This window comes from Tamandua tetradactyla, chromosome 21 (assembly GCF_023851605.1).
Source record: "Tamandua tetradactyla isolate mTamTet1 chromosome 21, mTamTet1.pri, whole genome shotgun sequence".
In the NCBI taxonomy this organism is placed as follows: domain Eukaryota; kingdom Metazoa; phylum Chordata; class Mammalia; order Pilosa; family Myrmecophagidae; genus Tamandua; species Tamandua tetradactyla.
The window spans coordinates 44725983-44753461 of NC_135347.1; the positions used below are offsets into that span (position 1 = coordinate 44725983).

At 36.3% G+C, this 27479-nt stretch overlaps 2 long non-coding RNA genes across 3 annotated transcripts; one reads left to right on the plus strand and one right to left on the minus strand.

The window, feature by feature from the left end:
• Positions 1–2012: 2012 nt before the first annotated feature.
• On the minus strand, positions 2013–4172 carry LOC143665358 (uncharacterized). The gene is made up of 3 exons (XR_013166907.1): positions 4154–4172; positions 2369–2403; positions 2013–2299 (listed from the first exon to the last, which is right to left on the minus strand). It is a non-coding gene; the product is annotated as an uncharacterized LOC143665358 (long non-coding RNA).
• A 60-nt stretch (positions 4173–4232) lies between these two features.
• On the plus strand, positions 4233–6085 carry LOC143665357 (uncharacterized). Of its 2 annotated transcripts, XR_013166905.1 has the most exons (4): positions 4233–4304; positions 4803–4940; positions 5027–5212; positions 5509–6085. It is a non-coding gene; the product is annotated as an uncharacterized LOC143665357 (long non-coding RNA). The 2 variants fall into 2 exon arrangements; XR_013166906.1 differs by lacking the exon at positions 5027–5212.
• Positions 6086–27479: the final 21394 nt, after the last annotated feature.

Consider the following 27479-nt stretch of genomic DNA (forward strand, 5'->3'; position numbering starts at 1 on the left):
CGTCTGCTACATCCACAGCTGATTCCATTTGTAATCAGCCAAAGGGGAGTGTCTTCTGCAATGAGTGATGCTCAGTCTAATCACTGGAAGCCTTTTAAGGAGGATTCAGAAGAGACAGGCTCTCCCTGTCTTAGCTGGTGAGCCTCTCCTGTGGAGTTCGTCCAGACCCTCCATCGGAATTGTTGGCTTCACAGTCTGCCCTGCAGATTTTGGACTCTGCGTTCCCACGGTCATGTGAGACACTTTTATAAATTTTATATTTGCGAGTGTTCTCTGTTGATTCTGTTTCTCTAGAGAACCCTAACTAATACACAGGCTTATATTGGTTAGTACTGAACATGATAGAATTTACTTTCATAACGTTTTTACATCTTCTTGTGGCTAGCAGTGACTAAATATTTACTTTTTTAAACCTTTCACAACTTTTCGCACTCATCCAGGGCTTATAGCTAGCAACTGACTACAAATTTACTTTCTCAAGCCTTTTGCAAGTTTCTATATCCACTTAGGACTTATCAGTAATGACTATAAAATTTACTTTGTTAGCCCTTCTGCCATTTTTCATATCCATTCAGTTAGTAATGAGTACAACAAAATTCACTTTTATATTAGGAATATGTTCGTTTACAAAGTTAACACCTTACAAGACTGACTTTTGAGGAAGTTGAAGGTTAGCAAGGTTTGTTACTAAGGCATTTTTAAAGGTATGGGAATTATTTTGAAACACTTAGGGCAGCACTATTTAAGCGGGCTGGACAGGAATTTATTTTAATATTTCTGCCATTTAAAAGCAAATAGGGTAGTACAAAGTGGCTCAGTGGCAGAAATCTTGCCTGCTGAGCTGGAGACCCGGGTTCGATTCCTGGGGTCTGTCCATGCCAAAAAAAAAAGCAAATAACTATTGAGAGTTAGAGTGAAAAGGGCTTAAAAACTTAGTTTTTAAGAGCTAGAACTGAAAACTTGAATGCAGGGGCTACTTAGCGTGCTTGCCCAGGATTCCTTCTGTGCTGGTTTGAAATTATGTATGTACCCTAGAAAAGCCATGTTTTAATCCTAATCCCATTTTGTAAAGGCAGCCGTTTCTGCTAATCCCTATTCAGTATTGCATGTTTGAAACTGTAATTAGATCATCTCCCTGGAGATGTAATTTAATCAAGAGTGTTTGTTAAGATGGATTAGGTGGAGGCGTGTCTCCATCCTCTTGGGTGGGTCTTGATTAGTTTACTGGAAGACAAGAGAGAAAGCCAAGAGAGATTCAGAGAGAGCAGAGAATGCTGCAGCACCACAAAGCAGACTCCACTAGCCAGTGACCTTTGGAGATGAAGAAGGAAAATGCCTCCCGGGGAGCTTCATGAAGCAGAAAACCAGGAGAGAAAGCTAGCAGATGACGCCATGTTCACCATGTTCTTACAGCTGAGAGAGAAGCCCTGACTATGTTCGCCTAGTGCTTTCTCACTTGAGAGAGAAACCCTGAACTTCATCGATCTCCTTGAACCAAGCTATCTTTCCCTGGATGCCTTAGATTGGACATTTCTATAGACTTGCTTTAATTGGGACATTATCTCGGCCTTAGAACTGTAAACTTATTAAATTCCCCCTTTAAAAAGTCATTCTGTTCCTGGTATATTGCATTCCGGCAGTAAGCAAACTAGAACACCTTCATTTTAAATAGACTGACTTATTTATTTAAGGATTTTTTTTTGTAGGGGGGATGCTAAGAGGCCTTGATTTAGTAGGAGCCTCGGGGCAAATGAGGTGTTAACACTGGTCGTAAGGTGGACCCCAGGAGAGAAGACCCTTTGCTAGAAGGAGGTGGGGCATTCACAGACAATAAGAAATTGATTGGACACTAGAATGCCCTTGAGTCTACAAAAGAGAAGGGTAGTGAATATTTTAGTTTTGGCTTTACCATCAGCTCCCATAACTAGCCAAGTCTGAGTAGAGGTAGCAGTTTAGGACAGAGTGGCTCTGGCATTAATGAATACATTAATAATTTTACCTGTCCCATTGAATGTCACCCAGGGCTTCTCTAAATTGGTCAGATGTGAAGTCAGCAGAGCCATGTGCAGCTGTGGTCACCCTCAATCTTCTTCACTTGCTACAAGCAAGGCTCCAGCTTCTGTCCTCCTTCAGGAGACAGTGCAGTCCCTGGGCCTGAAGCCCATGTTGGTGGCATCAATGTCCCAGTGATTCCCATGGTTGAGAGTTGTTTTGAGACTTCTGGCACCCTCTTTGCAAGTGCCCCTCTGATTCCGCTGGGGGCAAGCCCCTTGGGCCTTGGAGCCATGACTTGAGTGACCTCGAGAGGACGGGGTGCTGTTAACAGTGACTACAAAAAGCTGGGCCTGTTCTGAGGTCTTTCGCTTACCTCTCTTTGCCTCCTCCTTCTCTTCAGCCTTTTCTCTATTATTAAAGACAGAAAAAAGATTTAACAGGTGATTGGTGGGGTTATGGGCTCATAGAGAGCTTCTACAGCTTTTTCAAATATCAGGGGCAGATTGGCTGATGAAATGGGTGTCTAACAAAATCGACCTTCTCAGAAATCCAGGCTTACATCAGCCTTTTTAAGGCTTCCACTAGCCTCCCCGGGAACAGAACTGGGTTTTCCTCTTTTTCTTGAGTGATTTCCCTTCACTTATTACAATTAACTGGCTTGGTGGCACTTTTTTTCATGCCTTTTGATGAAGAGGTCTTTTTCCTTTAATGGAAATTGAGACATGGGTATAATAATACAAGCTGTAAGTCCCTCTCAGGTCCTTTTCTTGATAGAGAACTATAAATATTTGGGTACAGGGAATTTCTGACTACCTTTCCTGTCTTTTGGGGCTATGCATCCTCATCTTTTGGTTTATATTGATGGCATTTTCTGTTTTCTGTTCCTGAGATGGGGCGCCCACGTCCCCTGAGAGAAGCATAAGACTTTTCTCAGTAATACTTTTGTCCTTTAAGTTCTGTTTCCTGAGGGCTAAAAAAGAGAACATAATTTAAAAGAGAAGTTTTATATTCAGCTGCAGTAGGTTTTAATAGGGACTAAATGAGGAATGGGGGGGCACTATTTAAAAGACAATTATTCATATATTTGCCTCTTTCTGTGAAGAGGAGTCAGGAGGAAGTTCCTAACAGTTTTCTTGGACATAACATACTTTGCAAGCGCTCCTTTGGGGTTTGTTTTAATATAAGGCCACGAAAGCTGTATGTAAGGAATCTTTTTTTGCCACTTCCCTCCCTCTTACAAAAGAGATGTAATTGTAAGATAGGGTTATAGCTGACGGTCCTCTTTGTGGGCCAACGTTTGTTACTGCCCAGGTGATATTATGGCCGGGAAAGTACTGCAGTGGATTGGGTACACCACCCATTTGTAAGGAAGAGAGAGAGAAAGGCAGAGTTCCCCACTAGTGTCTGGCATCCCAAACTGCCAGCCTGCCATTTTAAGTGCTGAATCCATGGGCCCATTGGATGAGGCTCCATATTCGCAGGTATCCCCTGGATCCTCAAAGACTCAGGAGATGGGTGATCTGGTACCATCCCAAAGCAGCTAAGCTGGCACACGCTTCCTCCTGGGTTTCTGTGCTCTTAACGTACTGCTTTGATTACTGCTTGAGAGAATAGAAAGCATCTGTCGTAAACAGAGAAGTTTTAGGGAGATGATCTCCCAGGGGCCTTCTCTGGGTGCTGCCATGATCAAGCTAGAGGGAAAGAACATGTGGCAAAGAAGTTGGGGTCTTTTTAAGACATGGCTTAGTATGCTTTGCAGGCAGAGAAGTCTAGGTATGGACATATTGTAAGACAGGGCTAGGACTGAGGCTTTTTCCATCCCTATACACAGATTGTCAACAGAGCAAATGCACACCCAAGAGCCTATTCTCCCCAGTGAATGGTTTCCTCCTGCACTGGGTGTTTCTCAGAAGGGTTAATAGCAAAATGCACTGGGACTCAAAACGTAGTGGTTGAAGAGATGGAAAGTTCCAGAGAGAAAAAGTATCAGGGCGACACTGCAAATGAGCAGATGCCAAAACGCCTGCATGCGCGGGGGGCTTACCAGCTTTTACAGACCCCGTTTACTCTAATTAGGTTAGCAAGGACTTTTGCTTACTCTGCAAACCTCACTTCTAGCTTTTGGGGGAGACACTCCCATTGTAAAGTACCCAATTACCTTGGATTTAAGCCATAGGTGATTCTTTAGAATGTCAAGGGTGACACATTGTTTGGTATAAGAATTTTTAGCCCAGAATCCTGTGTACAAAAGATGGAGTGTCTCAGAAGGCATAGTACGCCAGACAGAGGGAAAAGGAGATCTTACAGAGGCAAGGGAGAGGATTTCTGCTGTGGAAGCGAAAAGAGGGACAAATTTGGTAGAAGGAAAGGTCTAAGTCCTTGGCGGGGAGGAAAAAAGAGAGTGTTGGGAAGTTTCTGAGAGAGAGAGAGAGAGAGAGAGATGGGTGGGAAGGGAGAGAGAGGGAGAGTATTTGGCTCCCTTTGGATTCCTGTTCGACACAGGGAGAAGCCCCCAGTCAGGTCCCAAAGGTAGTATTACCCACCCCCCCGAGCCTCCTTGGATCTCTATGATGTTGAGACAAGGCTTCTGCCACCACTGAGGAGGGAGTTGGTGGCACATAATCCCAGAGGAGCCACAGTTGATCCCCTAGGTTCCTAGGGAGACAGAGTTGCATGAGGACATAGGGGAGGAAAGCAATGAGTCAAGCAATAAGAAGAAAGCAAACGCACATGGCCAAGCCCCTGGTACTCACCAGTGCAGTCAGAGAGAAGTCACTTCTGGCTAACTTGTCAAAACATTTTGCCAGGCCTTGGCTTCCAGCTTCTTGGCCATCCTGCCAGAAAGAATTCAAGAGCACGGTACAGAGAGTAAGCAGGCAGAAAATTTATTGAATACACATGTGAGAAGATATGCAGGCACTCTTGCAAGAAAATAAAGATGAAAGGTGAGAGGCCAGCTGAGCAATCTTTAAAATTGTAGATATAGTTCAAAAACATGAAAAACTATATTCATTCAAACCTTCTCATCCAGAAAGCCAGGAGGATGGATACAATTGCTCAGCTTAAATTACGACTACATGAAGAACAGAGTATATTGTGATCATAGGAATTATATGATCCTAGAAATTGAGAAGACATTTGGAGCTGAAATCAACCCCACATATCACATACAAGGAAACTTGAGCTCTGTCTTATTGCATGTGCACAAAGCAACATGGTATTTAATTCTTAAAATAAAATAATAGTTAAAATTTACTGGAACTTTCTTAGGCACTGTACTAAAGTTTCCATTTTGCATTAGTTCATTTGTCCCTCAAACAATTCTATGATACAAGTTTTATTACTGTCTCAACTTTATATGTGATGAGACAGATTTTAGAGAGGTAAAGTTATTTTATCTTCTAGGATCCATCTCTTATATTTTTGTAGTTATGGTCCTTTGAGGTAATTCCTAGGGTAACTTAACAAAGACTAATCAGCCAAAAGCCACCTGATTGTTTTTATCTTTTGCAGGACAGGAATCAAAGATAGACAGTCCAGCATCTCAAGCCAGTCTCAATGACAGATATTTTTGAGAAAGATGCTTCACAAGAAACACCTTTCCTCACTACCAAGTTTCACAGACTTTCAATATGACCTTTTTGTAAATCCATCCAAACAAGGAAGATAGAGAAAAAGTTTTTAGGAGAGTCAGGTTAATTAGCTTGGTCTTGCAGTCGTTGGTATTTTGTGTAGGAAGTCCTCTTTCATCATCTCCTGGCAAACTCTTGGTGTCTGAAATCACCAGCATCTACCCATTAATACTGAAGAATGAAAGCACGAGTTTTATCTACCATATTCAATATCAATATTGGTCAGTAGGGAAACACATGGTACATGTCCAACAATGTCACAATTATGTGAAACTAAGGCAACAGAACAAGGAGGAACACACTTACTAGGTGGAACCACATTTAATACAACATTTGCATTTAGTCACATGTACCTTCAATGTGTACTGGTCAAAAGATTTGCTTAATATTCTTAATGAATGAGTAATGCCTCTCTGTCCTTTTCTACCCTTTATGACTTAGAGTAAAGAACTTGTCAAACTTTGCATCTTACTGGTGTGTCTCTCTCCTACCTGTGAGAAGAGTTAGATTAGTGGTTGGCCTAACAGAATTTTAGAACTGTTGTTCTGATTTTACTGGATGGTTCAGAATACTCACAGTACGTGTCTCAGTGGAAAGGCAAGCAGCCTCAGATTCTCCTAATAGTCTAAGGAGTGTTTCAATTTTCATTGATATGGAGAGACATGTATTTTTATGGAATGACCTGGAACTTGATCCATCTAAAAAGTTCTAGTTTTTAGAACTAGGGACAACAGTCATCATTTTTTTCTGGAAGAATAATTTATATCCTCATATATTTAAGGGATGTCTCCTGGGAAGATAGCTTATTGCATCCTCGCCGTTCCTAGTAAGGGACTATGGGATGGCAGTTTTGGAGATTTTGTCATTAAATCTCAGAAAACAATGTGCAATGTTTAATTGCCCTCCATGTTTAGTTACGTGTAAACATGTTTGCAATATTGGATATATGTAGGCACAAAACAGCCCCACAATATCCCATTTGGTTTATTTATTCTGTTTGCATGGCTGCAGAAATGATCATAACTGAATATAAATTAGGGAAGCAAAAAAATCATGAAAACTTGGAATCACTATGTGCTGGTTTGAAAGGATGTATGTCCACTATAAAAGCCATGTTTTAATCAAAATCCCATTTCATAAAGATAGAATAATCCCTATTCAATACTGTATGTTTGAAACTGTAATCAGATCATCTCTTTGGAAATGTGATTTAATCAAGAGTGGTTGTTAAACTGGATTAGGTGACCACATGTTTGGGTGGGTCTTGATAACTTTCTGGAGTCCTATAAAAGAGGAAACATTTTAGAGGATGAAGGAGATTCGGAAAGAGCAGAGAATGCTGCGGCACCATGAAACACAAGGAGAACGCCTCCTGAGGAGCTTCGTGAAACAGGAAGCCAGGAGAAGAAGCTAGCAGATGATTCCGTGTTCACCATGTGCTTTTCCAGATGATAGAGAATCTCTGACTGTGTTCGTCCTGTACCCTTCCACTTGAGAAAGAAGCCCTGAACTTCATCAGCTTTCATGAACCAAGGCATCTTTTCCTGGATGCCTTAGATTGGACATTTCTATAGACTTGTTTTAATTGGGACATTTTCTAGGCCTTAGAACTAAACTAGCTGCTTACTAAATTCCCCTTTTTAAAAGCCATTCTGTTTCTGGTATATTGCATTCTGACAGCTAGCAAACTAGAACACACCATTACATGTACTAATACTTAATGAATGGCAGGTAATTGGTTCTCTGAATATCTTAGTGAGAGGGCAATGGAGTTTTTAGGAGAAGGATGCAGTAGCAGAATAGAAGAAGATTTGAGTGGTGCTGGCTGCCTGAGTCACAGTGTTGAGGGCATCAGAATAGTAAGAACAATGATATTATGCTTCAAATGACAATGGCAGCAATTATTCCCATCTGTCATAAATATTCTTAATTGCAAATGAAAGCAATCAGAATTAAAACACATTTCATTCACTTCTTTATAGGCTAGTTTGTATTTTGATCCTGCTATTTTTCATTAGTTTTGATAATTGAAATTTAGTTGGATTTTTGCTGATTTATGCACATCAAATCTCTTGATTTGCAGCTATTAAGATTTATGTGAGAGTGTGTGTGTGTGAGAGAGAGAGAGAAACACAATTACTTCTACAAATATGTACATTCTGGAACTATAAAAAAATTACTAAATTTATAAGAATGCTTCAGAATCAGAGATTGGAAATTAATGTAGAATTATAGACTCATGGTAGATAAGGGGCATTAAGAAGCAACACTATTAATTTTCTTGCCTCCAAGTCATCCCCGACAGATGATTCATTTTTTTAAGATTCCAGAGAAGAGTTGATTCTACAGACTTCTTTGGTAACTTTTTCCTTTGTTTAATAACTTTTGAAATGAGAGGTAATATTCTTTATTTTAGTTAATTCCTCTGTGAAACAGTTAAAATGTTTGCCTCCTTTTCTGATTTCACTGGAGATGTAGAAAGATGGTCACAAAACAGCTTTCTAATGTTGGACCATCTGCTGTGATCACCACTGCTTCCCCAGTGCCTGTCATATGGACTTGCCTGTAATAGGTGCTTGAAAAATATGTCTTAAAAATACAAATTAACAAATAAAGTCCATATTTTATATACTTTTCAATCTTTTTTTTCCTTCTAGCCAAATGATCCTAATTCTTGTTCAAATCCACAATACCCTTCAGAATTTCAGAATAATTCAGAAATTCCAAACTCTCCTACAGGAGATTTTTGTTCATAACATATTTGGCCCCAAATCCAAATCAAATATGAGCTCTTTTTTTTGTGTCTGGGAAACTTCGATTTGAGCTGATATGAGGATATTTAATGGCTTTTTAAAAATTTAAAGCTTTTTTAAAAATTACACTTCCAGGATGCAAAGGTAGTTCATGGTAGAAGTCTTGCCTGCCATGTAGGAGGCCTGAGTTCAATTCCCAGTCCATGCACTTCCCAAAACAAAATAAACAAGCAAGCAAACAAACGAACAAACAAAAGACAAACAAAAATTCGACAAATAATGCTGCAATAATGGGATACTCACATGGAAAAAGAATGAAATGTGACTCCTGCCATACAGAATACAAAAAAAAAACACTGCATTTCCATGAATAGTCATGTAATTTCCTTTATAATGAGATATAGGTATTGCATTTCCCTTCTAAAGAGCCCCTCCATGAACACACACCTCTGAAATTCTGTATGCATCCCCACCTAGCCTCAAAGGCTCTGGGTAAGAAATTGTAGAATTGAAGTACAATTATCTAATCTTTTTTTAACAATTTAAACCTCTGTTCATGAGGTTTCTTTATTATGCCCTACCAACATGCCAAACAATCAATATTCAGAGATCAACATCTATGTCTCTTGTTCTTCTTATAATAAAGATACATGACCACGTTTTTCCAAGGTTTTTATGTAAGAGGAACCACTTATAAGATGGGATAATCGGCTTCTATGAACCTACAGTTTGGACCTCTCTCTTGAAAGTGCTAACAAGGATGCCAATTAGTTCAGTTGTATAGTAAATTTTTATGATTTGACAAGACATTATTTCTAAAGAAATGAAGTTTCTCACCCACTCATTTCACATAGAACTGTCGTAAGAAAGCTAGAAGGGAATGCTTCTATAGTCCTGTTCTTAAACTCAAAAATCTCTCTAAATTCTGTGATTAATGCTTTCATTTATTATGTTGTTGGTCACCAAATAATTTGTTTATTGGTGAAATTCCTCGCTAATAGTTATCTATTATTTTTATACATGAAAAAAATCCAGTCTATTAATTCGATTCAATTAAAAAGGCTTAAATTTCAAGTGGGATGGTAAGCTGTCAGAGGCTATACAGGAAACTTTGCTACAAGATTAGAGTAGTGAAAAAGTGATGCAAATACAAATGCAGTAAGAGTTTCTATGCATTAGCTGGAGCCAGCCTTACATACAGGCAAAATGGATGCAGAGGTTTTATTGAACACTGACTTCTGTAAAAAACATCCACCAATTTTATACATACACGTGCAAAAGTAGTTAATCATATCGGCTCCTTTGCTTAATAACTGTGTGATCTTGGATGAGTCACTTGAAGTTCTTAGCTTTTTCAGTTGGACAGTGAGAATGATAACAGTATCTACCACTTAGAGTTGTAGTGATATTTAATGCTTTGTAGGCACCTAAATAATGGGAAATATAATACTGATAATAATAGTTGCTTGGATTTCTGTTCAACTTATAATCGTTATGAAATAAAAAAATCTTCTAAAAGGATATTTTCAGTCTATTATATTACATTACTTACCCTTCAATCTGCATCTTTGCTTTCTTGAAAAGAGGTTTTGAATAAGAGAGTTTCAATGAAAGCACACCAGAGTCTGAGCAGAGAATTAGAGAATATGCTACTCCAGGTGGGACAAAGATGGTTAGTAATTGTGTTAGTTAGATTCAGTTGTCAACTTGGCCAGGTGAGCATACCTAGTTCTGTTGCTGCGGACACAAGCCAATGGTACGTGAACCTCATCTGTTGCTAATTACATCTGCAGTCAGCTAGGAGGCATGTCTGCTGCAATGAGTGACGTTTGACTTAATTGGCTGGTGCTTAAATGGGAGATTGCAATGTAGCACTGCTAAGCAGCTCGGCATTCCTCATCTCAGCACTCGCAGCTCAGCCCAGGCCTTTGGAGATGCAGAAAGAAGTCACCCAGAGGAAAGTTGTTGGAACCCAGGGGCCTGGAGAGAAGACCAGCAGAGACCATCCTGTGCCTTCCACGTAAGAAAGAACGGCAGTGGCTATAAAGGAAAACTTAGCCTACTAAATATTAATGGCTTTAGCTATGTTATTATTACCCTATAATAGGGATAGTGTTAATACTAAAAACATTGCCACTCTTACTTTATTTTAATTACCAAGCTCTTTTCATATGTTTGCTAACATATTTGAACATCCACAGTTTTATAGTATAATTGAAATATTTTTTAATAAATCAAAAAGCTTGATTTATTAAATCAAGCCAAGCTCTACTTGACCCCACTGTTTGATTTCTATGTTATATTCAAAAATCTGTTTAATTATGTATCAGAATAAAAGAATGCAAACATTTGCCTAGTTATTTCCTTATAAACAGAAAATGTCATTATATTCCTCTCACCCCAAATAAGAAACGTGGCATATATTAACTTATTTAGCCCACTGATCTATTATTATTGCATATGACTCCTTTTAAAAAGCCAGCATATAAACAACACAACTCATATGCGACACTAAATGTATTTTAGGATGCAATGTAAACATTAAATACACATTTAAGATGCAGTATCCAAAGAGTTTTGAAAATTGAAATTACAGGCTGAAATAATTATTGAAAATATTGTAAAGGAGATGAAATTTTCATAACATTCTGTCAGTCCGTGGGAACACTAATTTTGGTTGATATGCTTCCTTGCTTCTCTGACCATGAAAGAATAGCACATTCTTTTTCTAATTGCAAAGCTATCAAACATCTGAGTCCTCATTTCTGTCCCCTCTAAAACAAATGAAGCAGATGGGGCTATATGCAAATGGTACAACAGATTTTATTATAAAATAGACTTGATTATATGCCTTCACTTATTCCTTACTAGCTTAGGCAGGTTATGTAACATTGTCTATGACATTTTGCCCTTGCCCCTAAAATGGGGATAATCATTCTTACCTCACAGAATTATGAAAATTAAATCAGCACTGCCATAACTAAAGTCCTCAGCAAAAGCTAAGAATCACATACATTCTATAGTTACTCAGCAGAAGCTAACAATCACATACATTGCAGCTTATGTCATGGATAGTCAGAGGGCTAACAGATCCAGAGCAACAAACTTCAGGAGATTCACTAAGAAACACTAAATAGCTAAGCTGAGACATGACCCAAGGGTTCTAAGGGACATACCTTCATCAAAGGGTTATTTTAAGGAAGATCAAAGCCCAGAGCAAGATGCGGTGGTCAACTTATTGTCCCCCAGTCAGCAATGATGCAATATATGGCCATGTTGAGAAACACACCATCCAGAGCAGTGTGCCACAATCCTCAGTGGTTTTAGCTCCAAGTTTATAATTTTCTGATTTTTCCTGAGTCATATCTTCAGCCCATGTGATTTCAGTATCCGTGCTGAAGACTTTAGGATGCTGATGTCTACCTCTTCACTCCCATCTCCCTACCCTCAACCCCTGATTAATTATCCCACAGACCTCATCATTGTCCTAAATTGCCCCACCTCTCGATTCTGAAATTCTCTTCTCTCACTTCAGGAAAAGCTTTCACAAAAGGACAATATTTGAGTTGAATTCTGAAGAACAAATATGATTACATATTCAGGACATTCCAGGTTAAAGGAGAGGGGTCTGTAAGTTCTGGAATCCTTTGCTGAAAATTTCAACAAATATATATACATGTTGACTATTCCTCAGGAGAAAAAGCAATGAGAGTAGCTCTAATTTTAAATGACTATGCAACTACTTACAGTAATGATGACCATTCTGACACAGAGCTTTGGTTACAGCCAGCAGCGAGAAACAGGGGATAAGCAATTTTGATCTTTGTCCTTGAACACGGTTTATGACTCCTGGAGGAGTGCTTTCTTGGATGTCATGTTAACAAAAATGACATTGAACAGAGTCGTTAAAGTGTTATTTTGCTCTGGGAAAGGAATATACTGGACATTTTCATTAGTGTAAAGTACCGCATTGTACTTAACCCTCCTTTCCCTAATGTTTAGGGGAACCATTGGCACATTTTGTAATTTCTATGTCAATTATACATTTGTTTGTTGTTGTTGTTTTGTCTCTTGCAAATATATCATAATGAATTTGCATTGCTAAGCTGATGAGCAATCTCTTGTCACCATGGACCCCAAATGATGTATTTTGGAATTTTTTTTAATAAATTGAAACTGTGCTCCAGTGATTAGAAAAATATACCAGTGATTTTGGGAGGTATGTCTAGTTTTAAAGTTCACAGATATACTTCTTTCTGAGCAAAGTTATCTGACAGCCGATGGTAAATGAAATTTCTCTTCAACAAGAGTTTCATTACAGAGGACTGATAATGGTCTCCATTTGAGAAGTAAGAGGTAGACAGTGAGAATAAAAGTGACCAATGTGGTATTTTAAAGTTCTGTGAAATGCTGTTAATGCTGACTACTTCTGCCAAATTGAACACCTGCTTAGATGTGAGTCAGAGTAATACCAGCTCAATGCAACTTTCAAAACCGTGGTGTCTCTGGGATTATTCCTTAAATGATGTCAAGGAAAATCAAATTAATGACAAATGAATAATTCTTAAGAATTATTTAGTAAGTTGTGAATTCTCTGAATTATACTGAATGGTACTTTGGAAGGCTTAAAATGGTTTATTTTGGGTGGGCCATGGTGGCTCAGCAGGCAAGAATGCTTACCTCCCATGCCAGAGGACCCGGGTTTGATTCCTGGTGCCTGCCCATGTAAAAAAAAAAAAGGGGGCTTACTTTTTATGCAGTTTTTTAAATACTCTAGATTTTTGACAAAAATATAAATCATACTTTTTATTTCCTTCCTTGATATAAAGTATTTATGAAATTTTCTATTGATTTGAATCAGAGTTTAATATTATCTATACAGTAGAATAACTAGACATGAAAATTTACTAACTGTATTTATAAATAAGTATAAATTTCTTATTTGTATATATAAATCATCATATCAATTTGTAGACTTTTAGTAAATTTTTGGCAAGTCAGTACATTCTTTAAAAATAGTAGTATTTTGTCTGTATTTATATATATATATATTAAATGCCTAATTTAAAAACTGTTTTGAAGACCAGCTTAAAAATGAGACCTGTCATAAATATCTTTTGGGTAACAGCCTCTTGTTTAAACTCACAGCCTCTTGCTCAAATTCCCATTGGAATACCTAAAAGTAGACAAAGAAAAAATGTGAGAATTTATAGAAATATTAAAATTTCAGTATCACAGACAATATATTTCTATACTATTGGAGGAATACTCATTATTAGAAGATCTATGGAACAAGATTTAGAAAAATAAAAATAAAATGGTGACATATTAATGATTTTCTGGTTCCATGGAATTGAAAAGCTTCAACTACCTGATGATAGGTTTTCAGGTACTTTGTTGACTCAGATAATGTTATAGTTCATCTCAAACCAGCAGAATTTTGAAAGATGAAAATCTAATAAGCAGTAGAATTTGAATTAAAATTCATATATATCAATAAGGGACAAGTGCTAGTCCTGCCCACTGTACTTTGCTAAATATCAGATATTGCTAGATGTCCATGACAAAATCACCAGGCAGATTTTCTCATAGGCAAAAAGAAAAAGGAAATCATCCTGAAAAATCAGAGGAAGTGTAAATCTCTTAAATTATTATTATTTTTTATAGGAACTGGGTCAGTATGTTAGAAGGAGGATATGACCAGAATGATATAGGAGTCAAAGGAGTAAGGGACAACATGCTGAGGTGAAATATAGCCAGGTGAGTTTTAAGTGCTATTAGCTGAGATTAAAAGTAATCTCATTAAGGTTTAACAATTAATTTGCACATTTAATTTTTAATTGTAGAAATATAGTGTGTCCTGATTTTGACAAAGAGTAAAGCTGGGTCAAATATAGTCAGTTATGGGCTTTAGACTACTGAAGGAAATCAAATTCCAAAGTAAACCAATCACGATATTTACATGCTGCCAAGAGAGCAGATCACTAAGCATATCATGATGCAGCCAGATACATCCCAGCCAAAAAACCAAATTAAAACACCAGAGGAGACACAGATGTTGGAACAACTAGTCAAAGATGTTCATATAACTCTATACTAAATAAAACAAATGGGATGGTTAATGACATAAAAGAGACCAGGAAGACACTAGAAGAGCATAAAGAGGAATTTGAAAGAATAAATAGAAAAATAGCAGATATCACAGAGATTAAGATGCAGTATATCAAATAAAACATATATTAGAGACACACAACAGCAGATTTGAAGATGCAGAAGAAAGAAGAAGTGAACTAGAGGACAGGACAATTGATTTTGAACACTCAGAATAGCAAATGGCAAAAAAAGATGGAAAAATTTGAATTGGATTTCAAGGAAATGATGGACAAAACAAAGTGCACAAATATAAGAATCACTGATGTCCCAATAGGAGAAGAGAAGAGTAAAGGGCTAATTAGATTAGTTGAGGATATAATGTGGGGAACACTTTCCAATCCTAATAAAGGACATAAATATGCAAGTTAAAGAAGCTCAATGAACTCCAAACAGAATAAATCCAAATAAACCTTCCCCAAGACACATGCTAATCAGTCCGTCAAATGTTGAAGAGAAGCAAAAAATCTTGAGAGTAGCAAGAGAAAACAATCTACTCAAAATAAGGGTAACCACATAAGACTGAGTTCAGACTACTCAACTGGCACTGTGGAGGCAAGAAGGCAGTGGTACGACATATTTAAGATCCTGAGAGAGAAAGACTTCCCGCCAAGAATTCCATACCCAACCAAATTGTCCTTCAAAATTGAGGGAGAGATTAAAATTTTCATAGACTAACAAATCCTGAAAGAATTTGTCAACAAAAACCAGCCCTACAAGAAATACTAAAAGGAGTTCTGCCAGTTGGAAAAAAAAAAAAAAAGACAGGAGAGGGAGATCTGGAGGAGGGCACAGAACTGAGAAGTAATGATAAGGGTAACTTAAAGGGTAAAAAGAGAAAAAAGGAAAAGACTATATAGATCTGATAAATAAATCCAAAAGATAAGATGGTGGATTCAAGAAATGCCTTTTCAGTAATAATTTTGAATGTTAATGGACTAAACTTACCAATAAAAGATAGAGATTAGCAGAATGGTTTAAGAAATGTAATCCAGCCATTTGCTGCTTACAAGACACTTATCTTAGACACAGGGGTACAAATAGATTGAAAGCAAAAGGATGGAAAAATATGTTCCATATAAGTTGTAACCAAAATAAAAAAAGCAGGAGTAGCTATACTAACATTGGACAAAATAGACTTTAAATGTAAAGACATCATAAGAGACAAAGAAGGATATTATATATTAATAAAAGGGGAGCTTCACCAAGAATATATAACAATCATAAATGTTTGTGCTCACAATCAAGGAGCTCCAAAGTACATGTGGCGGATATTGGCAAAACTGAAGGTAGTGATGGATGTTTCAACAATAATACGGGAGACTTCAGTACAGCACTCTCAGCCATAGATAGAACAACCAGAAAGAAGATCAACAAGGAAATAGAGAAATTAAACAACTTAATAAATGAATTAGTCTTAACAGACATATATAACTCATTACACCCCAAAACACCAGGATATACATTTGTCTCTAATTCTCATGGAACATTCTCCAGAATAGATCATATGCTGAGGCACAGAACTGGTCCTTATAAATTTAAAAACATTGAAATTATTCAAAGCACTTTCTCTAATCATAGTGGAATGAAGCTGGATACCAATAACCACTAAAGAATGAGAACTTTCACAAATATATGGAGATTAAATAACACACTCTTAAACAACCAGTGGGTCAAATTAAAAGCTGCTTGAGAAATCAGTAGCTATCTGGAGATTAATGAAAATGAGAATACAACTTATCAGAACTCAGCTATTCTGAGAGGGAAATTTATTGTCCTAAATGCCTATTGAAAAACAAGAAAGAGCAAAAATCAGGACTTAGCTGCTCACCTGGAGAAAGAACAGCAAACTAACCCCAAAGCAAATAAAAGAAGAGAAATAACAAAGATAAATCAGAGTTAAATGAATGGGAGAACAAAAGAACAATAGAATGAATCAATAAAATCAAAAGTTGATTCTATGAGAAAATCAATAAAATTGATGGGCCACTAGCTAAACTGACAAAGAAGGGGTGCATTACCACAGACCCTGAAGAAATAAAAGGAGTCATAAGATGATACTATGAACAACAATATGCTAACAAACTAACAACTTAGATGAAATGGACAAATTCCTAGAAACACACAAACAAGCTACACTGACTCAGGAAGAAATACAGGATTTCAACAAGATAATCACAAGTAAAGAGAGTCAATCAGTCATCAAAAACCTTCTGACAAAGAAAAGCCCAGGGCCAGATGGTTTCACAGGGAAATTTTATTCAGTATTCCAGAAAAATTAACACCAACCCTGCTCAAACTTTTCTAAAAAATTGAGGAAAAAGGAACACTACCTAATTCATTTTATGAAGCTAATATCATTTTAATGCCAAAACTGGGTAAAGATGCTATAAGAAAGGAAAACTACAGGCCAATCTCCCTAGTGCACAGATGCAAAATTCTCAACAAAATACTAGCAAGTCGAATTTGACAGTACATCAAAAGAATTATATGTCATGACCAAGTGGGATTTACACCAGAAATGCAAAGGTGGTTCAAAAAAGAAAATCAATTAATGTAATACAGCACAGTTACAGATCAAAAGAGAAAAATCACATGATCATCTTCATTAATGCTGAAAAACCATTTGAGAAAATTCAGCATCCTTTTCTGATATAAACACTTCAAAAGATAATAATGAATGGTAACTTCCTCAATTTCATAAAGGGTATATGTGAAAGACCAATAGCCAGCATTGTACTCAATGGAGAGAGACCAAAAGCTTTTCCCCTAAGATCAGGAAGGAGATAAGAATGCCCTCTGTCACCACTAATATTCAACATTGTACTAGAAGTTCTAGCTAGAGCAATCAGGCAAGACAAAGAAATAAAATGCATCCAAATTGGAAAGGAAGAGTAAAACTTTCATTATTTGCAGATGACATGATATTATACTTGGAAAATCCTGAAAAATCCATACCAAAGTTACTTGAGCTAAAAACAAATTCAGCAAGGTGGTGGAATATAAAATTAATGTGCAAAAATCAGTACCTTTTCCATACACAAGCAATGACCTAACTGAGGAGTCAGTTAAGGAAAATATTCCATTCAAAATAGTGACTAAAAGAATCAGGTACCTAGGAATGAACTTAACTAGGGGCAGAAAGGATTTGTACACAGAAAACTGCATAATATTGCTAAAAGAAATCAAAGATCTAAATAGGTGGAAAGACATTCCCTGCTCATGGATAGGAAGGTGAAATGTAGTTAATATGTCAATTCTACCCAAATTGACCTACAGATTCAATGCAGTACCAATTAAAATTCCAACAATCTACTTTGAAGGCTTGAAAAAGCTAGTTACCAAATTCATCCGGAAGGGAAAGAGACCCTGAATAACTAAAATCATCCTAAAAAAGAAGAACAAAGTGGGAAGATTAACACTTCCTGACTTTAAAACTTCTTATGAAGCCACAGTGGTCAAAACAGTATGATATTGGCACAAAGATAGAAGTATTGACCAATGGAATCAAATTGAGAGTGCAGAAATAGACTGCCAAATCTATGGTCAACTTTTGACAAGGTCCCCAAATCCACTGAACTGGGACAAAATAGTCTTTTCAATAAATGGGCATGGGAGAATTGGATATCAATAGCCAAAAGAATGAAAGAGGACCCTTACCTTACACCATATACTAAAATTAACTCTAAGTGGATTAGATACCTAAATATAAGAACTAGCACCACAAAACTTCTAGAAGAAAATATAGGGAAACATCTTCAGGACTTAGTAATAGGAAATAGCTTCTTAAACTTTGTACCCATATCACAAGCAACAAAAGGAAAAATACATAAATAGGAACTCCTCAAAATCAAATGCTTCTGCACCTCAAAGACTGTCAAAAAAAGATGAAGATACAGCCAACTCAGTGGGAGAAAATATCTGGAAATCACACATATCAGGCCAAGATTTGATATCCTATATATGAAACCATACAATTCAACAACAAAAGAACAAAGATCTCAATTATAAAATGGGCTAAAGATATGAATAGGCATTATTCTGAAAAGCAAATGCAGATGGCTCAATAGTGCATGAAGAGATGCTCATTTTCATTAGCTATAAGGGAAATGCAGATCAACACTACAATGAGATACCATCTCACACTTATAGGAATGGATGTTATTAAATAAAGAGGAAACTAAAAATGTTAAAGAGGATGTGGAGAAATTGGGACACTTATGAACTGCTGATGGGAATGTATAATGGTACAGCTGCTATGGAAGGCAGTTTGGCAGTTCCTTAGGAAACTAAATATCAAATTGCCATATGACCCAGCAATAGCACTACCTGGAATATAGCCAGAAGAGGTGAAAGCCCCAGTGACACAAACAGACATTTGGACATTGATGTTCATAGCAGTATTATTCACAATAGTCAAAAGATGGAAACAATCCAAATACCCATCAACAGACGAATGGATTAACAAAATGTAGTATATTCATACGATGCAATATTATGCAGCAGTAAGATGAAATGACATTCAGAAGCACATGACAAGGTGGATGATTCTTGAATACATAATACTGAGTGAAATAAGATAGACACAAAAGGATAGATTCTGTATGACTCCACTTTTATGGCCATGGTTAAGGTAAAATGAGAGGCTTATAATACAAAATATAGGAGACTTAGAGAGACATAGTAGCTAGAGATGGGCGTTCTAGTTTGCTAGCTGCCGGAATGCAACACACTGGAAAAGGGATTGACTTTTAATAAAAGAGGATTTATTTTGTTAGTTCTTCAGAGGGAAGGCACTTTCCACTGAGGTTCTTTCTTATGTTGGAAGGCACAGGATGGTCTCTGCTGGCTTTCTTTCCAGGCCCCTGGGTTCCAACAACTTTCCCCGGGATAACTTCTTTCTGTATCTCCAAAGGCCTGGGCTGAGCGGTGAGTGTTGAGATGAGGTATGCTGAGCTGCTTTGGCTGTACTACGTTGTGTTCTCTCATTTAAGCACCAGCCAATTAAGTCAAACGTCATTCATTTCAGCAGACACAACTCCTAGCCAACTGCAGATGTAAAAGCAACTGATGAGGTTCACATACCATTGGCTCATGTCTGCAGCAACAAAACTAGGTACATTCACCTGACCAAGTTGACAACTGGCTCTAACTACCACAATATTGAAATAATAGAAGAGAAAGATCATGTGTCTATATTTTAGAACTGCACCTACTCTTTGAAACCAAAGGAAAAAAGGTTTATTTTGTCCAGAAATTAAATTTTCTGTAGCATATAATCTAACTCAACTGGTTTGGATAGCTCACTTGAACAACTGAAACACAGGGAGCCCAGAATAAGAATGTGGGTCTTTAATCCTGTATGGCTTAATACCTAGATACATCCAAGAATATATTAGGCAGATAATCAAAAAGTATTGGCAAAGTCCCTTGCAGGATGGGAGAAAATATATGGAACTATAAAACTTTACCATCGGGAATCCCTTGATACTGTGTCAAACATTAGAAACACCCAAATCAAAAGACCAAGCCCTTGATCTCGAGGCTTACTCTTGTGAAACTTATTTAGGTAGTAAAGAAGCTTAGCCTACCTATAAGTATGCCTGAGAGTTACTTTGGGAGGACCTCTTTGGTTGCTCAGATGTGGCCTCACTCTCTCTCAGCTCAACTCTGAAAGTGAAATCATTGCCCTCTCCACCACATGGGACATGGCATCCGGGGTGAAGTTCTCCCTGGTGGCATGAGAGATGATTCCCAGAGATGATTCTGGCCCTGGCATCGTGGGATCAACATTTCCATCCTGAACAAAAGGGGGAAAAGAAGTGTAACTAATAAAGTATCAGTGGCTGAGAGATTTCCAGTAAGGTCGAGACTACTCTGAAGGTCACTCTTACAGAAGCTTCAGTTAGACATTGCTATCTATCATAACTGGGCAAACCTCAACCAAAACCATTCCAGCCAATCCTAAAGAACACCTAGGGCAATATATAAGATTCTACAAAAGTTCCATGCACTAGGATAACTTTCCAGAAATCTACAATCTCCAGATAGGCCTTCAACCAGATAAATCCTGAAACCTAGTCCAGCCTTTCCAGAGCATGAGCTGATTTCATCTCCTTACCCAATATTAGTGACCCTTCCAACATGAAAATTAGAATGGCTATAGCCCAAATAGGCCTAAAGAGTAGGATAGAAAGATCAAAGGTGATATTGGAGTTATACAGAGAAGGTAGGATTTAGCAAATGAATATGATTGCTGAATCATTAAATTGATATTTCTTTTAGCTTCCAGTATCTTAGAGCACCTACAGGTAAAAACCTAAAATTATGGAATTGTAACCTATACCAAACTCTGAAATCTGTTCTACAACTAATTGTTGTGCTGTGCTGTGAAATTTATTGCTGTTTTGTATATACATTATTTTTTGCAAAAAAGAAAATGAAGTCAATTGTAATGATAAAAAAAGTTTATTCTTTCTTGCCTCCTGTATTCTGGAGCAGCTATGCAGAAAAATCTGAGATGATGGTATGGCAGCCCATGACAAACTCTGGGATCTGTCCTGTAACTACTTGTTGAAGAGTGCCTTGAAAACTATTACTTTTTTCTTTCTTTGCTTTCTATATATGTTATATTTATACAATAAAAAAAAGTCAGAAAAAAAAAGAAACAGGGGCTCAAGTCCTAAAGCTCACAAAAGATATAGCAATAATTCATAGTAAGTTGTGTGTGATACCGTAGCCTGTCCTGTCTATTATATCACACACCCTAATGCTCCTAAAACTTTTAGGAGGTAGTGAATGAAATTCTTGTGGCAAACTTCAACCCTACTTTCACAATCTTGGACAGTTCAAGTAGAAAACAACAAATACATTGAATAACGTAATTGTCATGGGAAGACCAAGGAGAATTTGGAAGAGCTCTGATTTTGTGTTCTTTCTATAGTGAACAAAGGATTTAGTAGGTTGAAGGTATTAGTTTTAAACAACAAACGTCAAGGCTGAGTATCCATCTCAAGAAATAAATTATATATTTTAGTAAGATAGTAGACATGCAGTTTCTTGAAAAAAATTTTACTTGAATTGATAGTCATGTTTTTAAAAGTTCTTTGTAAAATGTCCTTTTTTAATGTGATAATTGTGCCAACCAGTTTTACGTACATGTGTTTGTATTTATAACTGTATTAGTTAGGGCTGCTGTAACAAAGGACCAGAAACAGTAACCTACAACAACTGAAGTTTATTTTCTCACAGTTCTGGAAGCCAGAAGTCCTAAGTTTGGTATTAGTAGGCCATATTTCCTCTGAAGTTTTGGGAGATTCCAAACATTGCCTCTTCCAGCTTCTGGTGATTTTAGTTGTCCCTTGGCTTTTGGCTACATCACTCCAATCTTTGCTGCATATTTACACTGCCTCACCTCTCTGTCTGTCTATATTACCTCCCTTTGCCTCTCTCTCATAAGGATACATGTAATGTCATTTAAGGCCTATGCAGATAATTCAGGATAATTTCCTCATCTCAAGAGTCTTAGCTTAAGTCAATCTGCAAGGACATTTTCTGTAAATAAGGTAATATTTAAAATATTATGCAAGTATAATCTCCAAAAAAGTTAATTTTTTCAAAGTTTATATTTGAACGTTGTCATTTTGTTTTGCAATAAAAACATCATCATTCCTTTTTTGTAACCACACAATATTCCATCACATAATTATATCATGGTTTGCCTTTTGGCTTCTTAGTCATTGTATGCTTCAGCCCTCTCCATCCATTGATCATCATGGATAACGTCCAAAATTAACAAGCCATGTCTTTCAGTGTCCTCACCTGTTGTACTATCATCAGCACTCTCAATTTTGGACAATTTTCATTGGTCCAATGAGTCAAAGAACCAACAAACACAGCCTCTCTAAATATCAGGTCCAAACTCATCCTAATCTCTTGTCCCTCCCCCAGTTATTTACCACTGTTATTGTTGTGGTACGACTGATGTCTTCCTTTTAACTATAAGCCACAGGATGCAATTTTAGTTCCCACCCCCATACTCCTTTATTATTGACTCTTTGTGCAAGATCAAACCTTTGATGTAGTTCATGTGAGAATTTATTTACAATTGTAGAGTTAATCGACAAGATGCATGGCACTGTACATCCCCTTTCAAGTTTATTCACCTTCAGTATGGCAAAGTTACTAATTTTCTACCATCACTTCTATCCATTCCTTTATATTTAAGTTCAACCTCATTGGGCAACCTTCCCCCATCTCCATCTTCTGTGTACCTTTAGGTCATCTATATTCTACAGTACAAACCTCTGATTTTACCTTCACAAGAGTCATAATAGTGAAATCATATAGTATCTACTCTCCTGTGCCTGACTTATTTCACTCAGAATTACGTCCTCAAGTTTAATCCATGTTGTCATATGCTTTAAGACCTCATTTTGTCTTACTGCTGCACAATATTTCACCATATGTATTACTACATCATGTTTATCTACTCATCAATGAATGGGCACTTGGATTGCCTCCTTCTTTTGCCAATTGTGAACACTACTACTATGAACATCACCGTGCAAATGTCTGTTCATGTAGCTGCTTTAAGTTTATCTGAGTATATACTGAGTACCGTTATTGCTAGGTCATAGGGTAACTCAATATTTAGCTTTCTGAGGAATCTCCAAATTGCTTTTCACAATGGCTGTACCATTACACATTCCCACCAACAGTGAATAAGTTTTCTGATTTCTCCACATCCTTTCCAACATTTATAGTTTTCTGTTTGTTTAATAACAACCATTCTTATAGGTGTGAAGTGATATCTCATTGTAGTCCTGATTTGCATTTCCCTTATAGCTGATTAAATGAGCATTTCTTCTTGTGCTTTTTAGTCATTTGCATGTTTTTCAGAAAAATATCTATTCATATCCTTTGCCCATTTTACAATTAGGTTGTTTTTTTGTTGTTGTTGAGTTATGTAATTTATGTACACAGGATATCAAACCTTTATCTGATACATGGTTTCCAAATATTTTCTCCCATTGAGTTGGCTGCCTCTCACCTTTTTAGGCAAAATCTTTTGAGGCACAGAAGCTTCTAGTTTTAAGGAGTTTCCTTTTATCTGTTTTTTTCTTTTACAGCTTGTTCTTTGGGTATAAAGTTCAAGAAGCTACGTCCTATAGCTAGGTCTTGAAGATTTTTCCCTACATTTTCTTCTAGGTCTTCTATGGTACTGGCTCTTATATTTAGATCTTTGATCTGTTTTGAATTAATTTTTGTAATAGAGTTTAAGATAGAAGTCCTCTTTCATTCTTTTTGCTGTTGATACACAGTTTTTCCATGCCCATTTATTGAAAAGACTCTTCTGTTTCAGTTCAGTGAATGTGGGGGCCTTGTCAAAGATATATTGGCCATAAATTTTGTGGTCTGTCTCTGCACTCTCAATTCTATTCCACTGGTCAAACTTCTATATTTGTCAATCACTTACTGCATTGACCATTGTGCCTTTATAGGAAACTTTAAAGTCAGGAAGAGTTAGTCCTCCCATCTCGCTCTTCTTTTTAAGGATATCCTTAGCTATTCAAGGTCTCTTTTCCTTCCAAACTAATTTGATAACAACCCTTTCCAAGTCTTCAAAGTAGGTTGTTGGAAGTTTGATTAGTATTGCATAGAACATGTAGATCAATTTAGGTAGAATTGACATCTTAACAACATTCATCCTTCTTATCCATTAGCACAGAATGTCTTTCCATCTATTTAGGCCATTTTAAATTTCTTTTAGGAGTGTTTTGTAGTTTCCTGTGTTCAAATCCTTGGCATCCCTGGTCAAGCTTATTCCTAGATACTTGAATATTTTGGTTGCTATTTTGAATGGAATTTTTTCTTTAATTGTCTCCTCAGTTAAGTCATTGCTTGTTAGAAACATTACTAATTTTTGTACATTAATATTATAACCCACCACTTTGCTGATTTTGTTTCTTAGCTCAAGTAGCTTTGTTGTAGATTTCTCAGAGATTTCAAAGTATAGAATCATGTTGTCTGCAAATAATGAAAGTTTTAATTTTTCCTTTTCAATATGGTTGCCTTTCATTTCTTTCTCCTACATAATTGCTCTAGCTAAGACTAGATTCTATTTAACTTTTAATTTTAATTTCTCAAAGAGATTTATTATAAGAACTGACTCACATGACCACAGGACTGTGGGAGCTGGAAAGTCCAAACTTCATAGGGCAGAATGCAAGCTGAAAACTCCAATAAGGGTGTTTCTGAAATTGAGTCTGAATTCCCCAAGGGAAGCTGGCTAATGAAGTTGAGGAAAAATTCTTTTTGATTTTTGAAATCTTCAGTTCTGGCTTTTAAGACCTCCAACTGGTTAGTGGTTGGCTCCCTTCCTTGCCCAGGGCACTCTTATTTGTTGATTATAGATGCAGTCAGCCAAAGTTACAATAAATTGATTATAGATACAAACACATCTTTGAAATACTTTCACAGTATCAATCAGGCCAGTGCTTGTTGACCAAATAACTTGACACCATAACTTAGCCAAGTTGACACATAAAATTAACTGTCATATCATCCACCCATCAATGGACCTATTTGTAGTAGATCTATTAATCAGTAGATAGCTTTTTTTTAGTCAATTTCACAGAATAAGTAAATTTTCCCTGTAAAATGCACTGCCTAATGCCCATGGCATGCTGAAAGTTCATTGCTCATAGAGAATGTTATAGTTTGTCAAGAAATATTTAGTCCCACCGGTTGAATTGAAGACTTGCTATAACAGGTTTATGCCGGCAGTGCTTGTTACTGCATTCATAAACATTTAAGAAAATATAACACAAACTGATGAAATATGTGTTCAAGAAGATAATTGTTGCAATGAAAATGGAATTAAATGCTTGGGAAAGACAATTTATACAATTAGCTAAGCACTGTGTGATGTTTGAAAAGACTGGAAAAACAGCAAAAATCTGAAAGATTTGGCTCTCATATTTGCTTTACAAATGTCTTTAAACTCTATTTTTACTTTAAAGAAACTGACACTGGAAATTGGAGATGCTGCATTATAGATATTTTATGCAAGAAAAACTGGTCAATACTTTAGTCTTTGGTAAATAAAAAATTGGTAAATTGAAGTTTACTTTTTTTTGAGTAAAGAAAAAAAGGATATTTCACCTAGTTACTTCTTTGACAAATATGAAATTGGTGAATTAAAGTTAATGTTTTTTTGAGTCAAAAAACATAAGGATATTTCATCTAGTACTACTTTTACATATTCATGTACAATATTTTAAAGATTTACCACTGAAACAGACTTTCTTAATTAACCAACATGCTATGAATTCAGTTCTTGTGAAATAATTGAACTTCTGCATCTATCTTCCTATCTATTTCTAGGCTTTTTCCATATGGAATTGAAGATAGCTGATCAGTGATTGTCGGGGTATTATCTGTAATGCTGTAATGATGCCATGCAATATTATCATATAACTGAATGATAATATATTCCCTTTAATACAAAATTTTTTAAAATATAATTATACAAATAACAAATTCCACTCACTGAGTACTAGAATTAATTTCCAATTCTTTATAAGGAGAGAAATGGAAATACTTTTAACCAGATGTGGCCCAATAAACTTTTTGTTCTTTCTCTTTGTATTCAACTTCTGTGAATCCATTTCTTGTATGTCTCATAATATCAGACTATTAGGCTACTTGAAAAACAATATATATCACTGTTATTACAATACCAAGTGAAGCTAGGATGAATTGTCTGCAATTATATACAGTTCAGAGTCTAAAATCAACAACATTTTTATGATGTTTGCTTTCTTGCAAAATCACCAAAAAATATTTGCACAATTCTTGCATGACTTTTTTTTTAACTTTAGCCCATGGCACTATCACTTTTGCTGTCTCTTGATAATGCTGTGAACTGAATTTCTCCATCTGGCAACATCTTGTTGCAGCTCTGTCTTGCATTGGCAACTTCTGATCTGTCTGTGCATTGGTTGATCAATTCCTTCTTTTGCTTTGTAATAATCAGGAGTTTTTCATTTCATTCAGTTTATCAGATAGAGAATGAGTTCCAGTTCACAGCTGAGGTACCAAATGACTATTAGACAGCATTCTAGAAAGGTATGTCCTGCATTATGAAATTAAATATACCCTCTGGCTGTAGCATCCTGGAGTCTTGCTGTTTAATCTTCTCATTTTCACTATTGTGTTGACCATAAGACCCTCCCTCATTTTCACTTTTAGTGCTTGGTAAATTTGAATAGGTATACATTTATCTAGCTAGCTAGCTAGCTAGTTATCATCTATCTATTTTAATCATTATCTATCTAATCTATAATCTTTCTATTATCTATAAAACTATCTTTCATTTATCTGCCATCTATCACCAGCTAACATCTGTATCATCTATTATCAATTTTACATATATATTTAAGAATACATAAATATATATTTTTATTATATGTATATGTCTTTCTTGGATGTATATGGAAGCAACATGACTAATTGGCCACTTCCTATAGAAAGTAAAATCAATAGCTTGATTATAAAACATAATAATATGTGTTTTTCCTCTAAATATTATTTGAGCTAGCTATTGACTTTGTAGAGGCAACACAATGAGAAATGGTGTCTGAATGTACTATCCAATCCTCATTATGACTCTAGAGAAAAATTCTGGGTATGTGCAAGTAAAGGCTTATCATAATAGAGCAGTATTTATGTAGTTCACTAATCTGTATTAGTATTTCTAGGCCTTTCTTTTTTTGCAACTGGTTTATACCTTTTTTTTTTTTGAAGTTGATAGAAGTAGATACAAAAGTCCTTAGAGTGAAAAATTCCTCTCCTATATCAACCCCAAATAAAATCATATAATGCTGAATCTCAAAATAAAATCCTCAATTAATTTGGATTGTATTATCTGAAAGATAATTCAAAT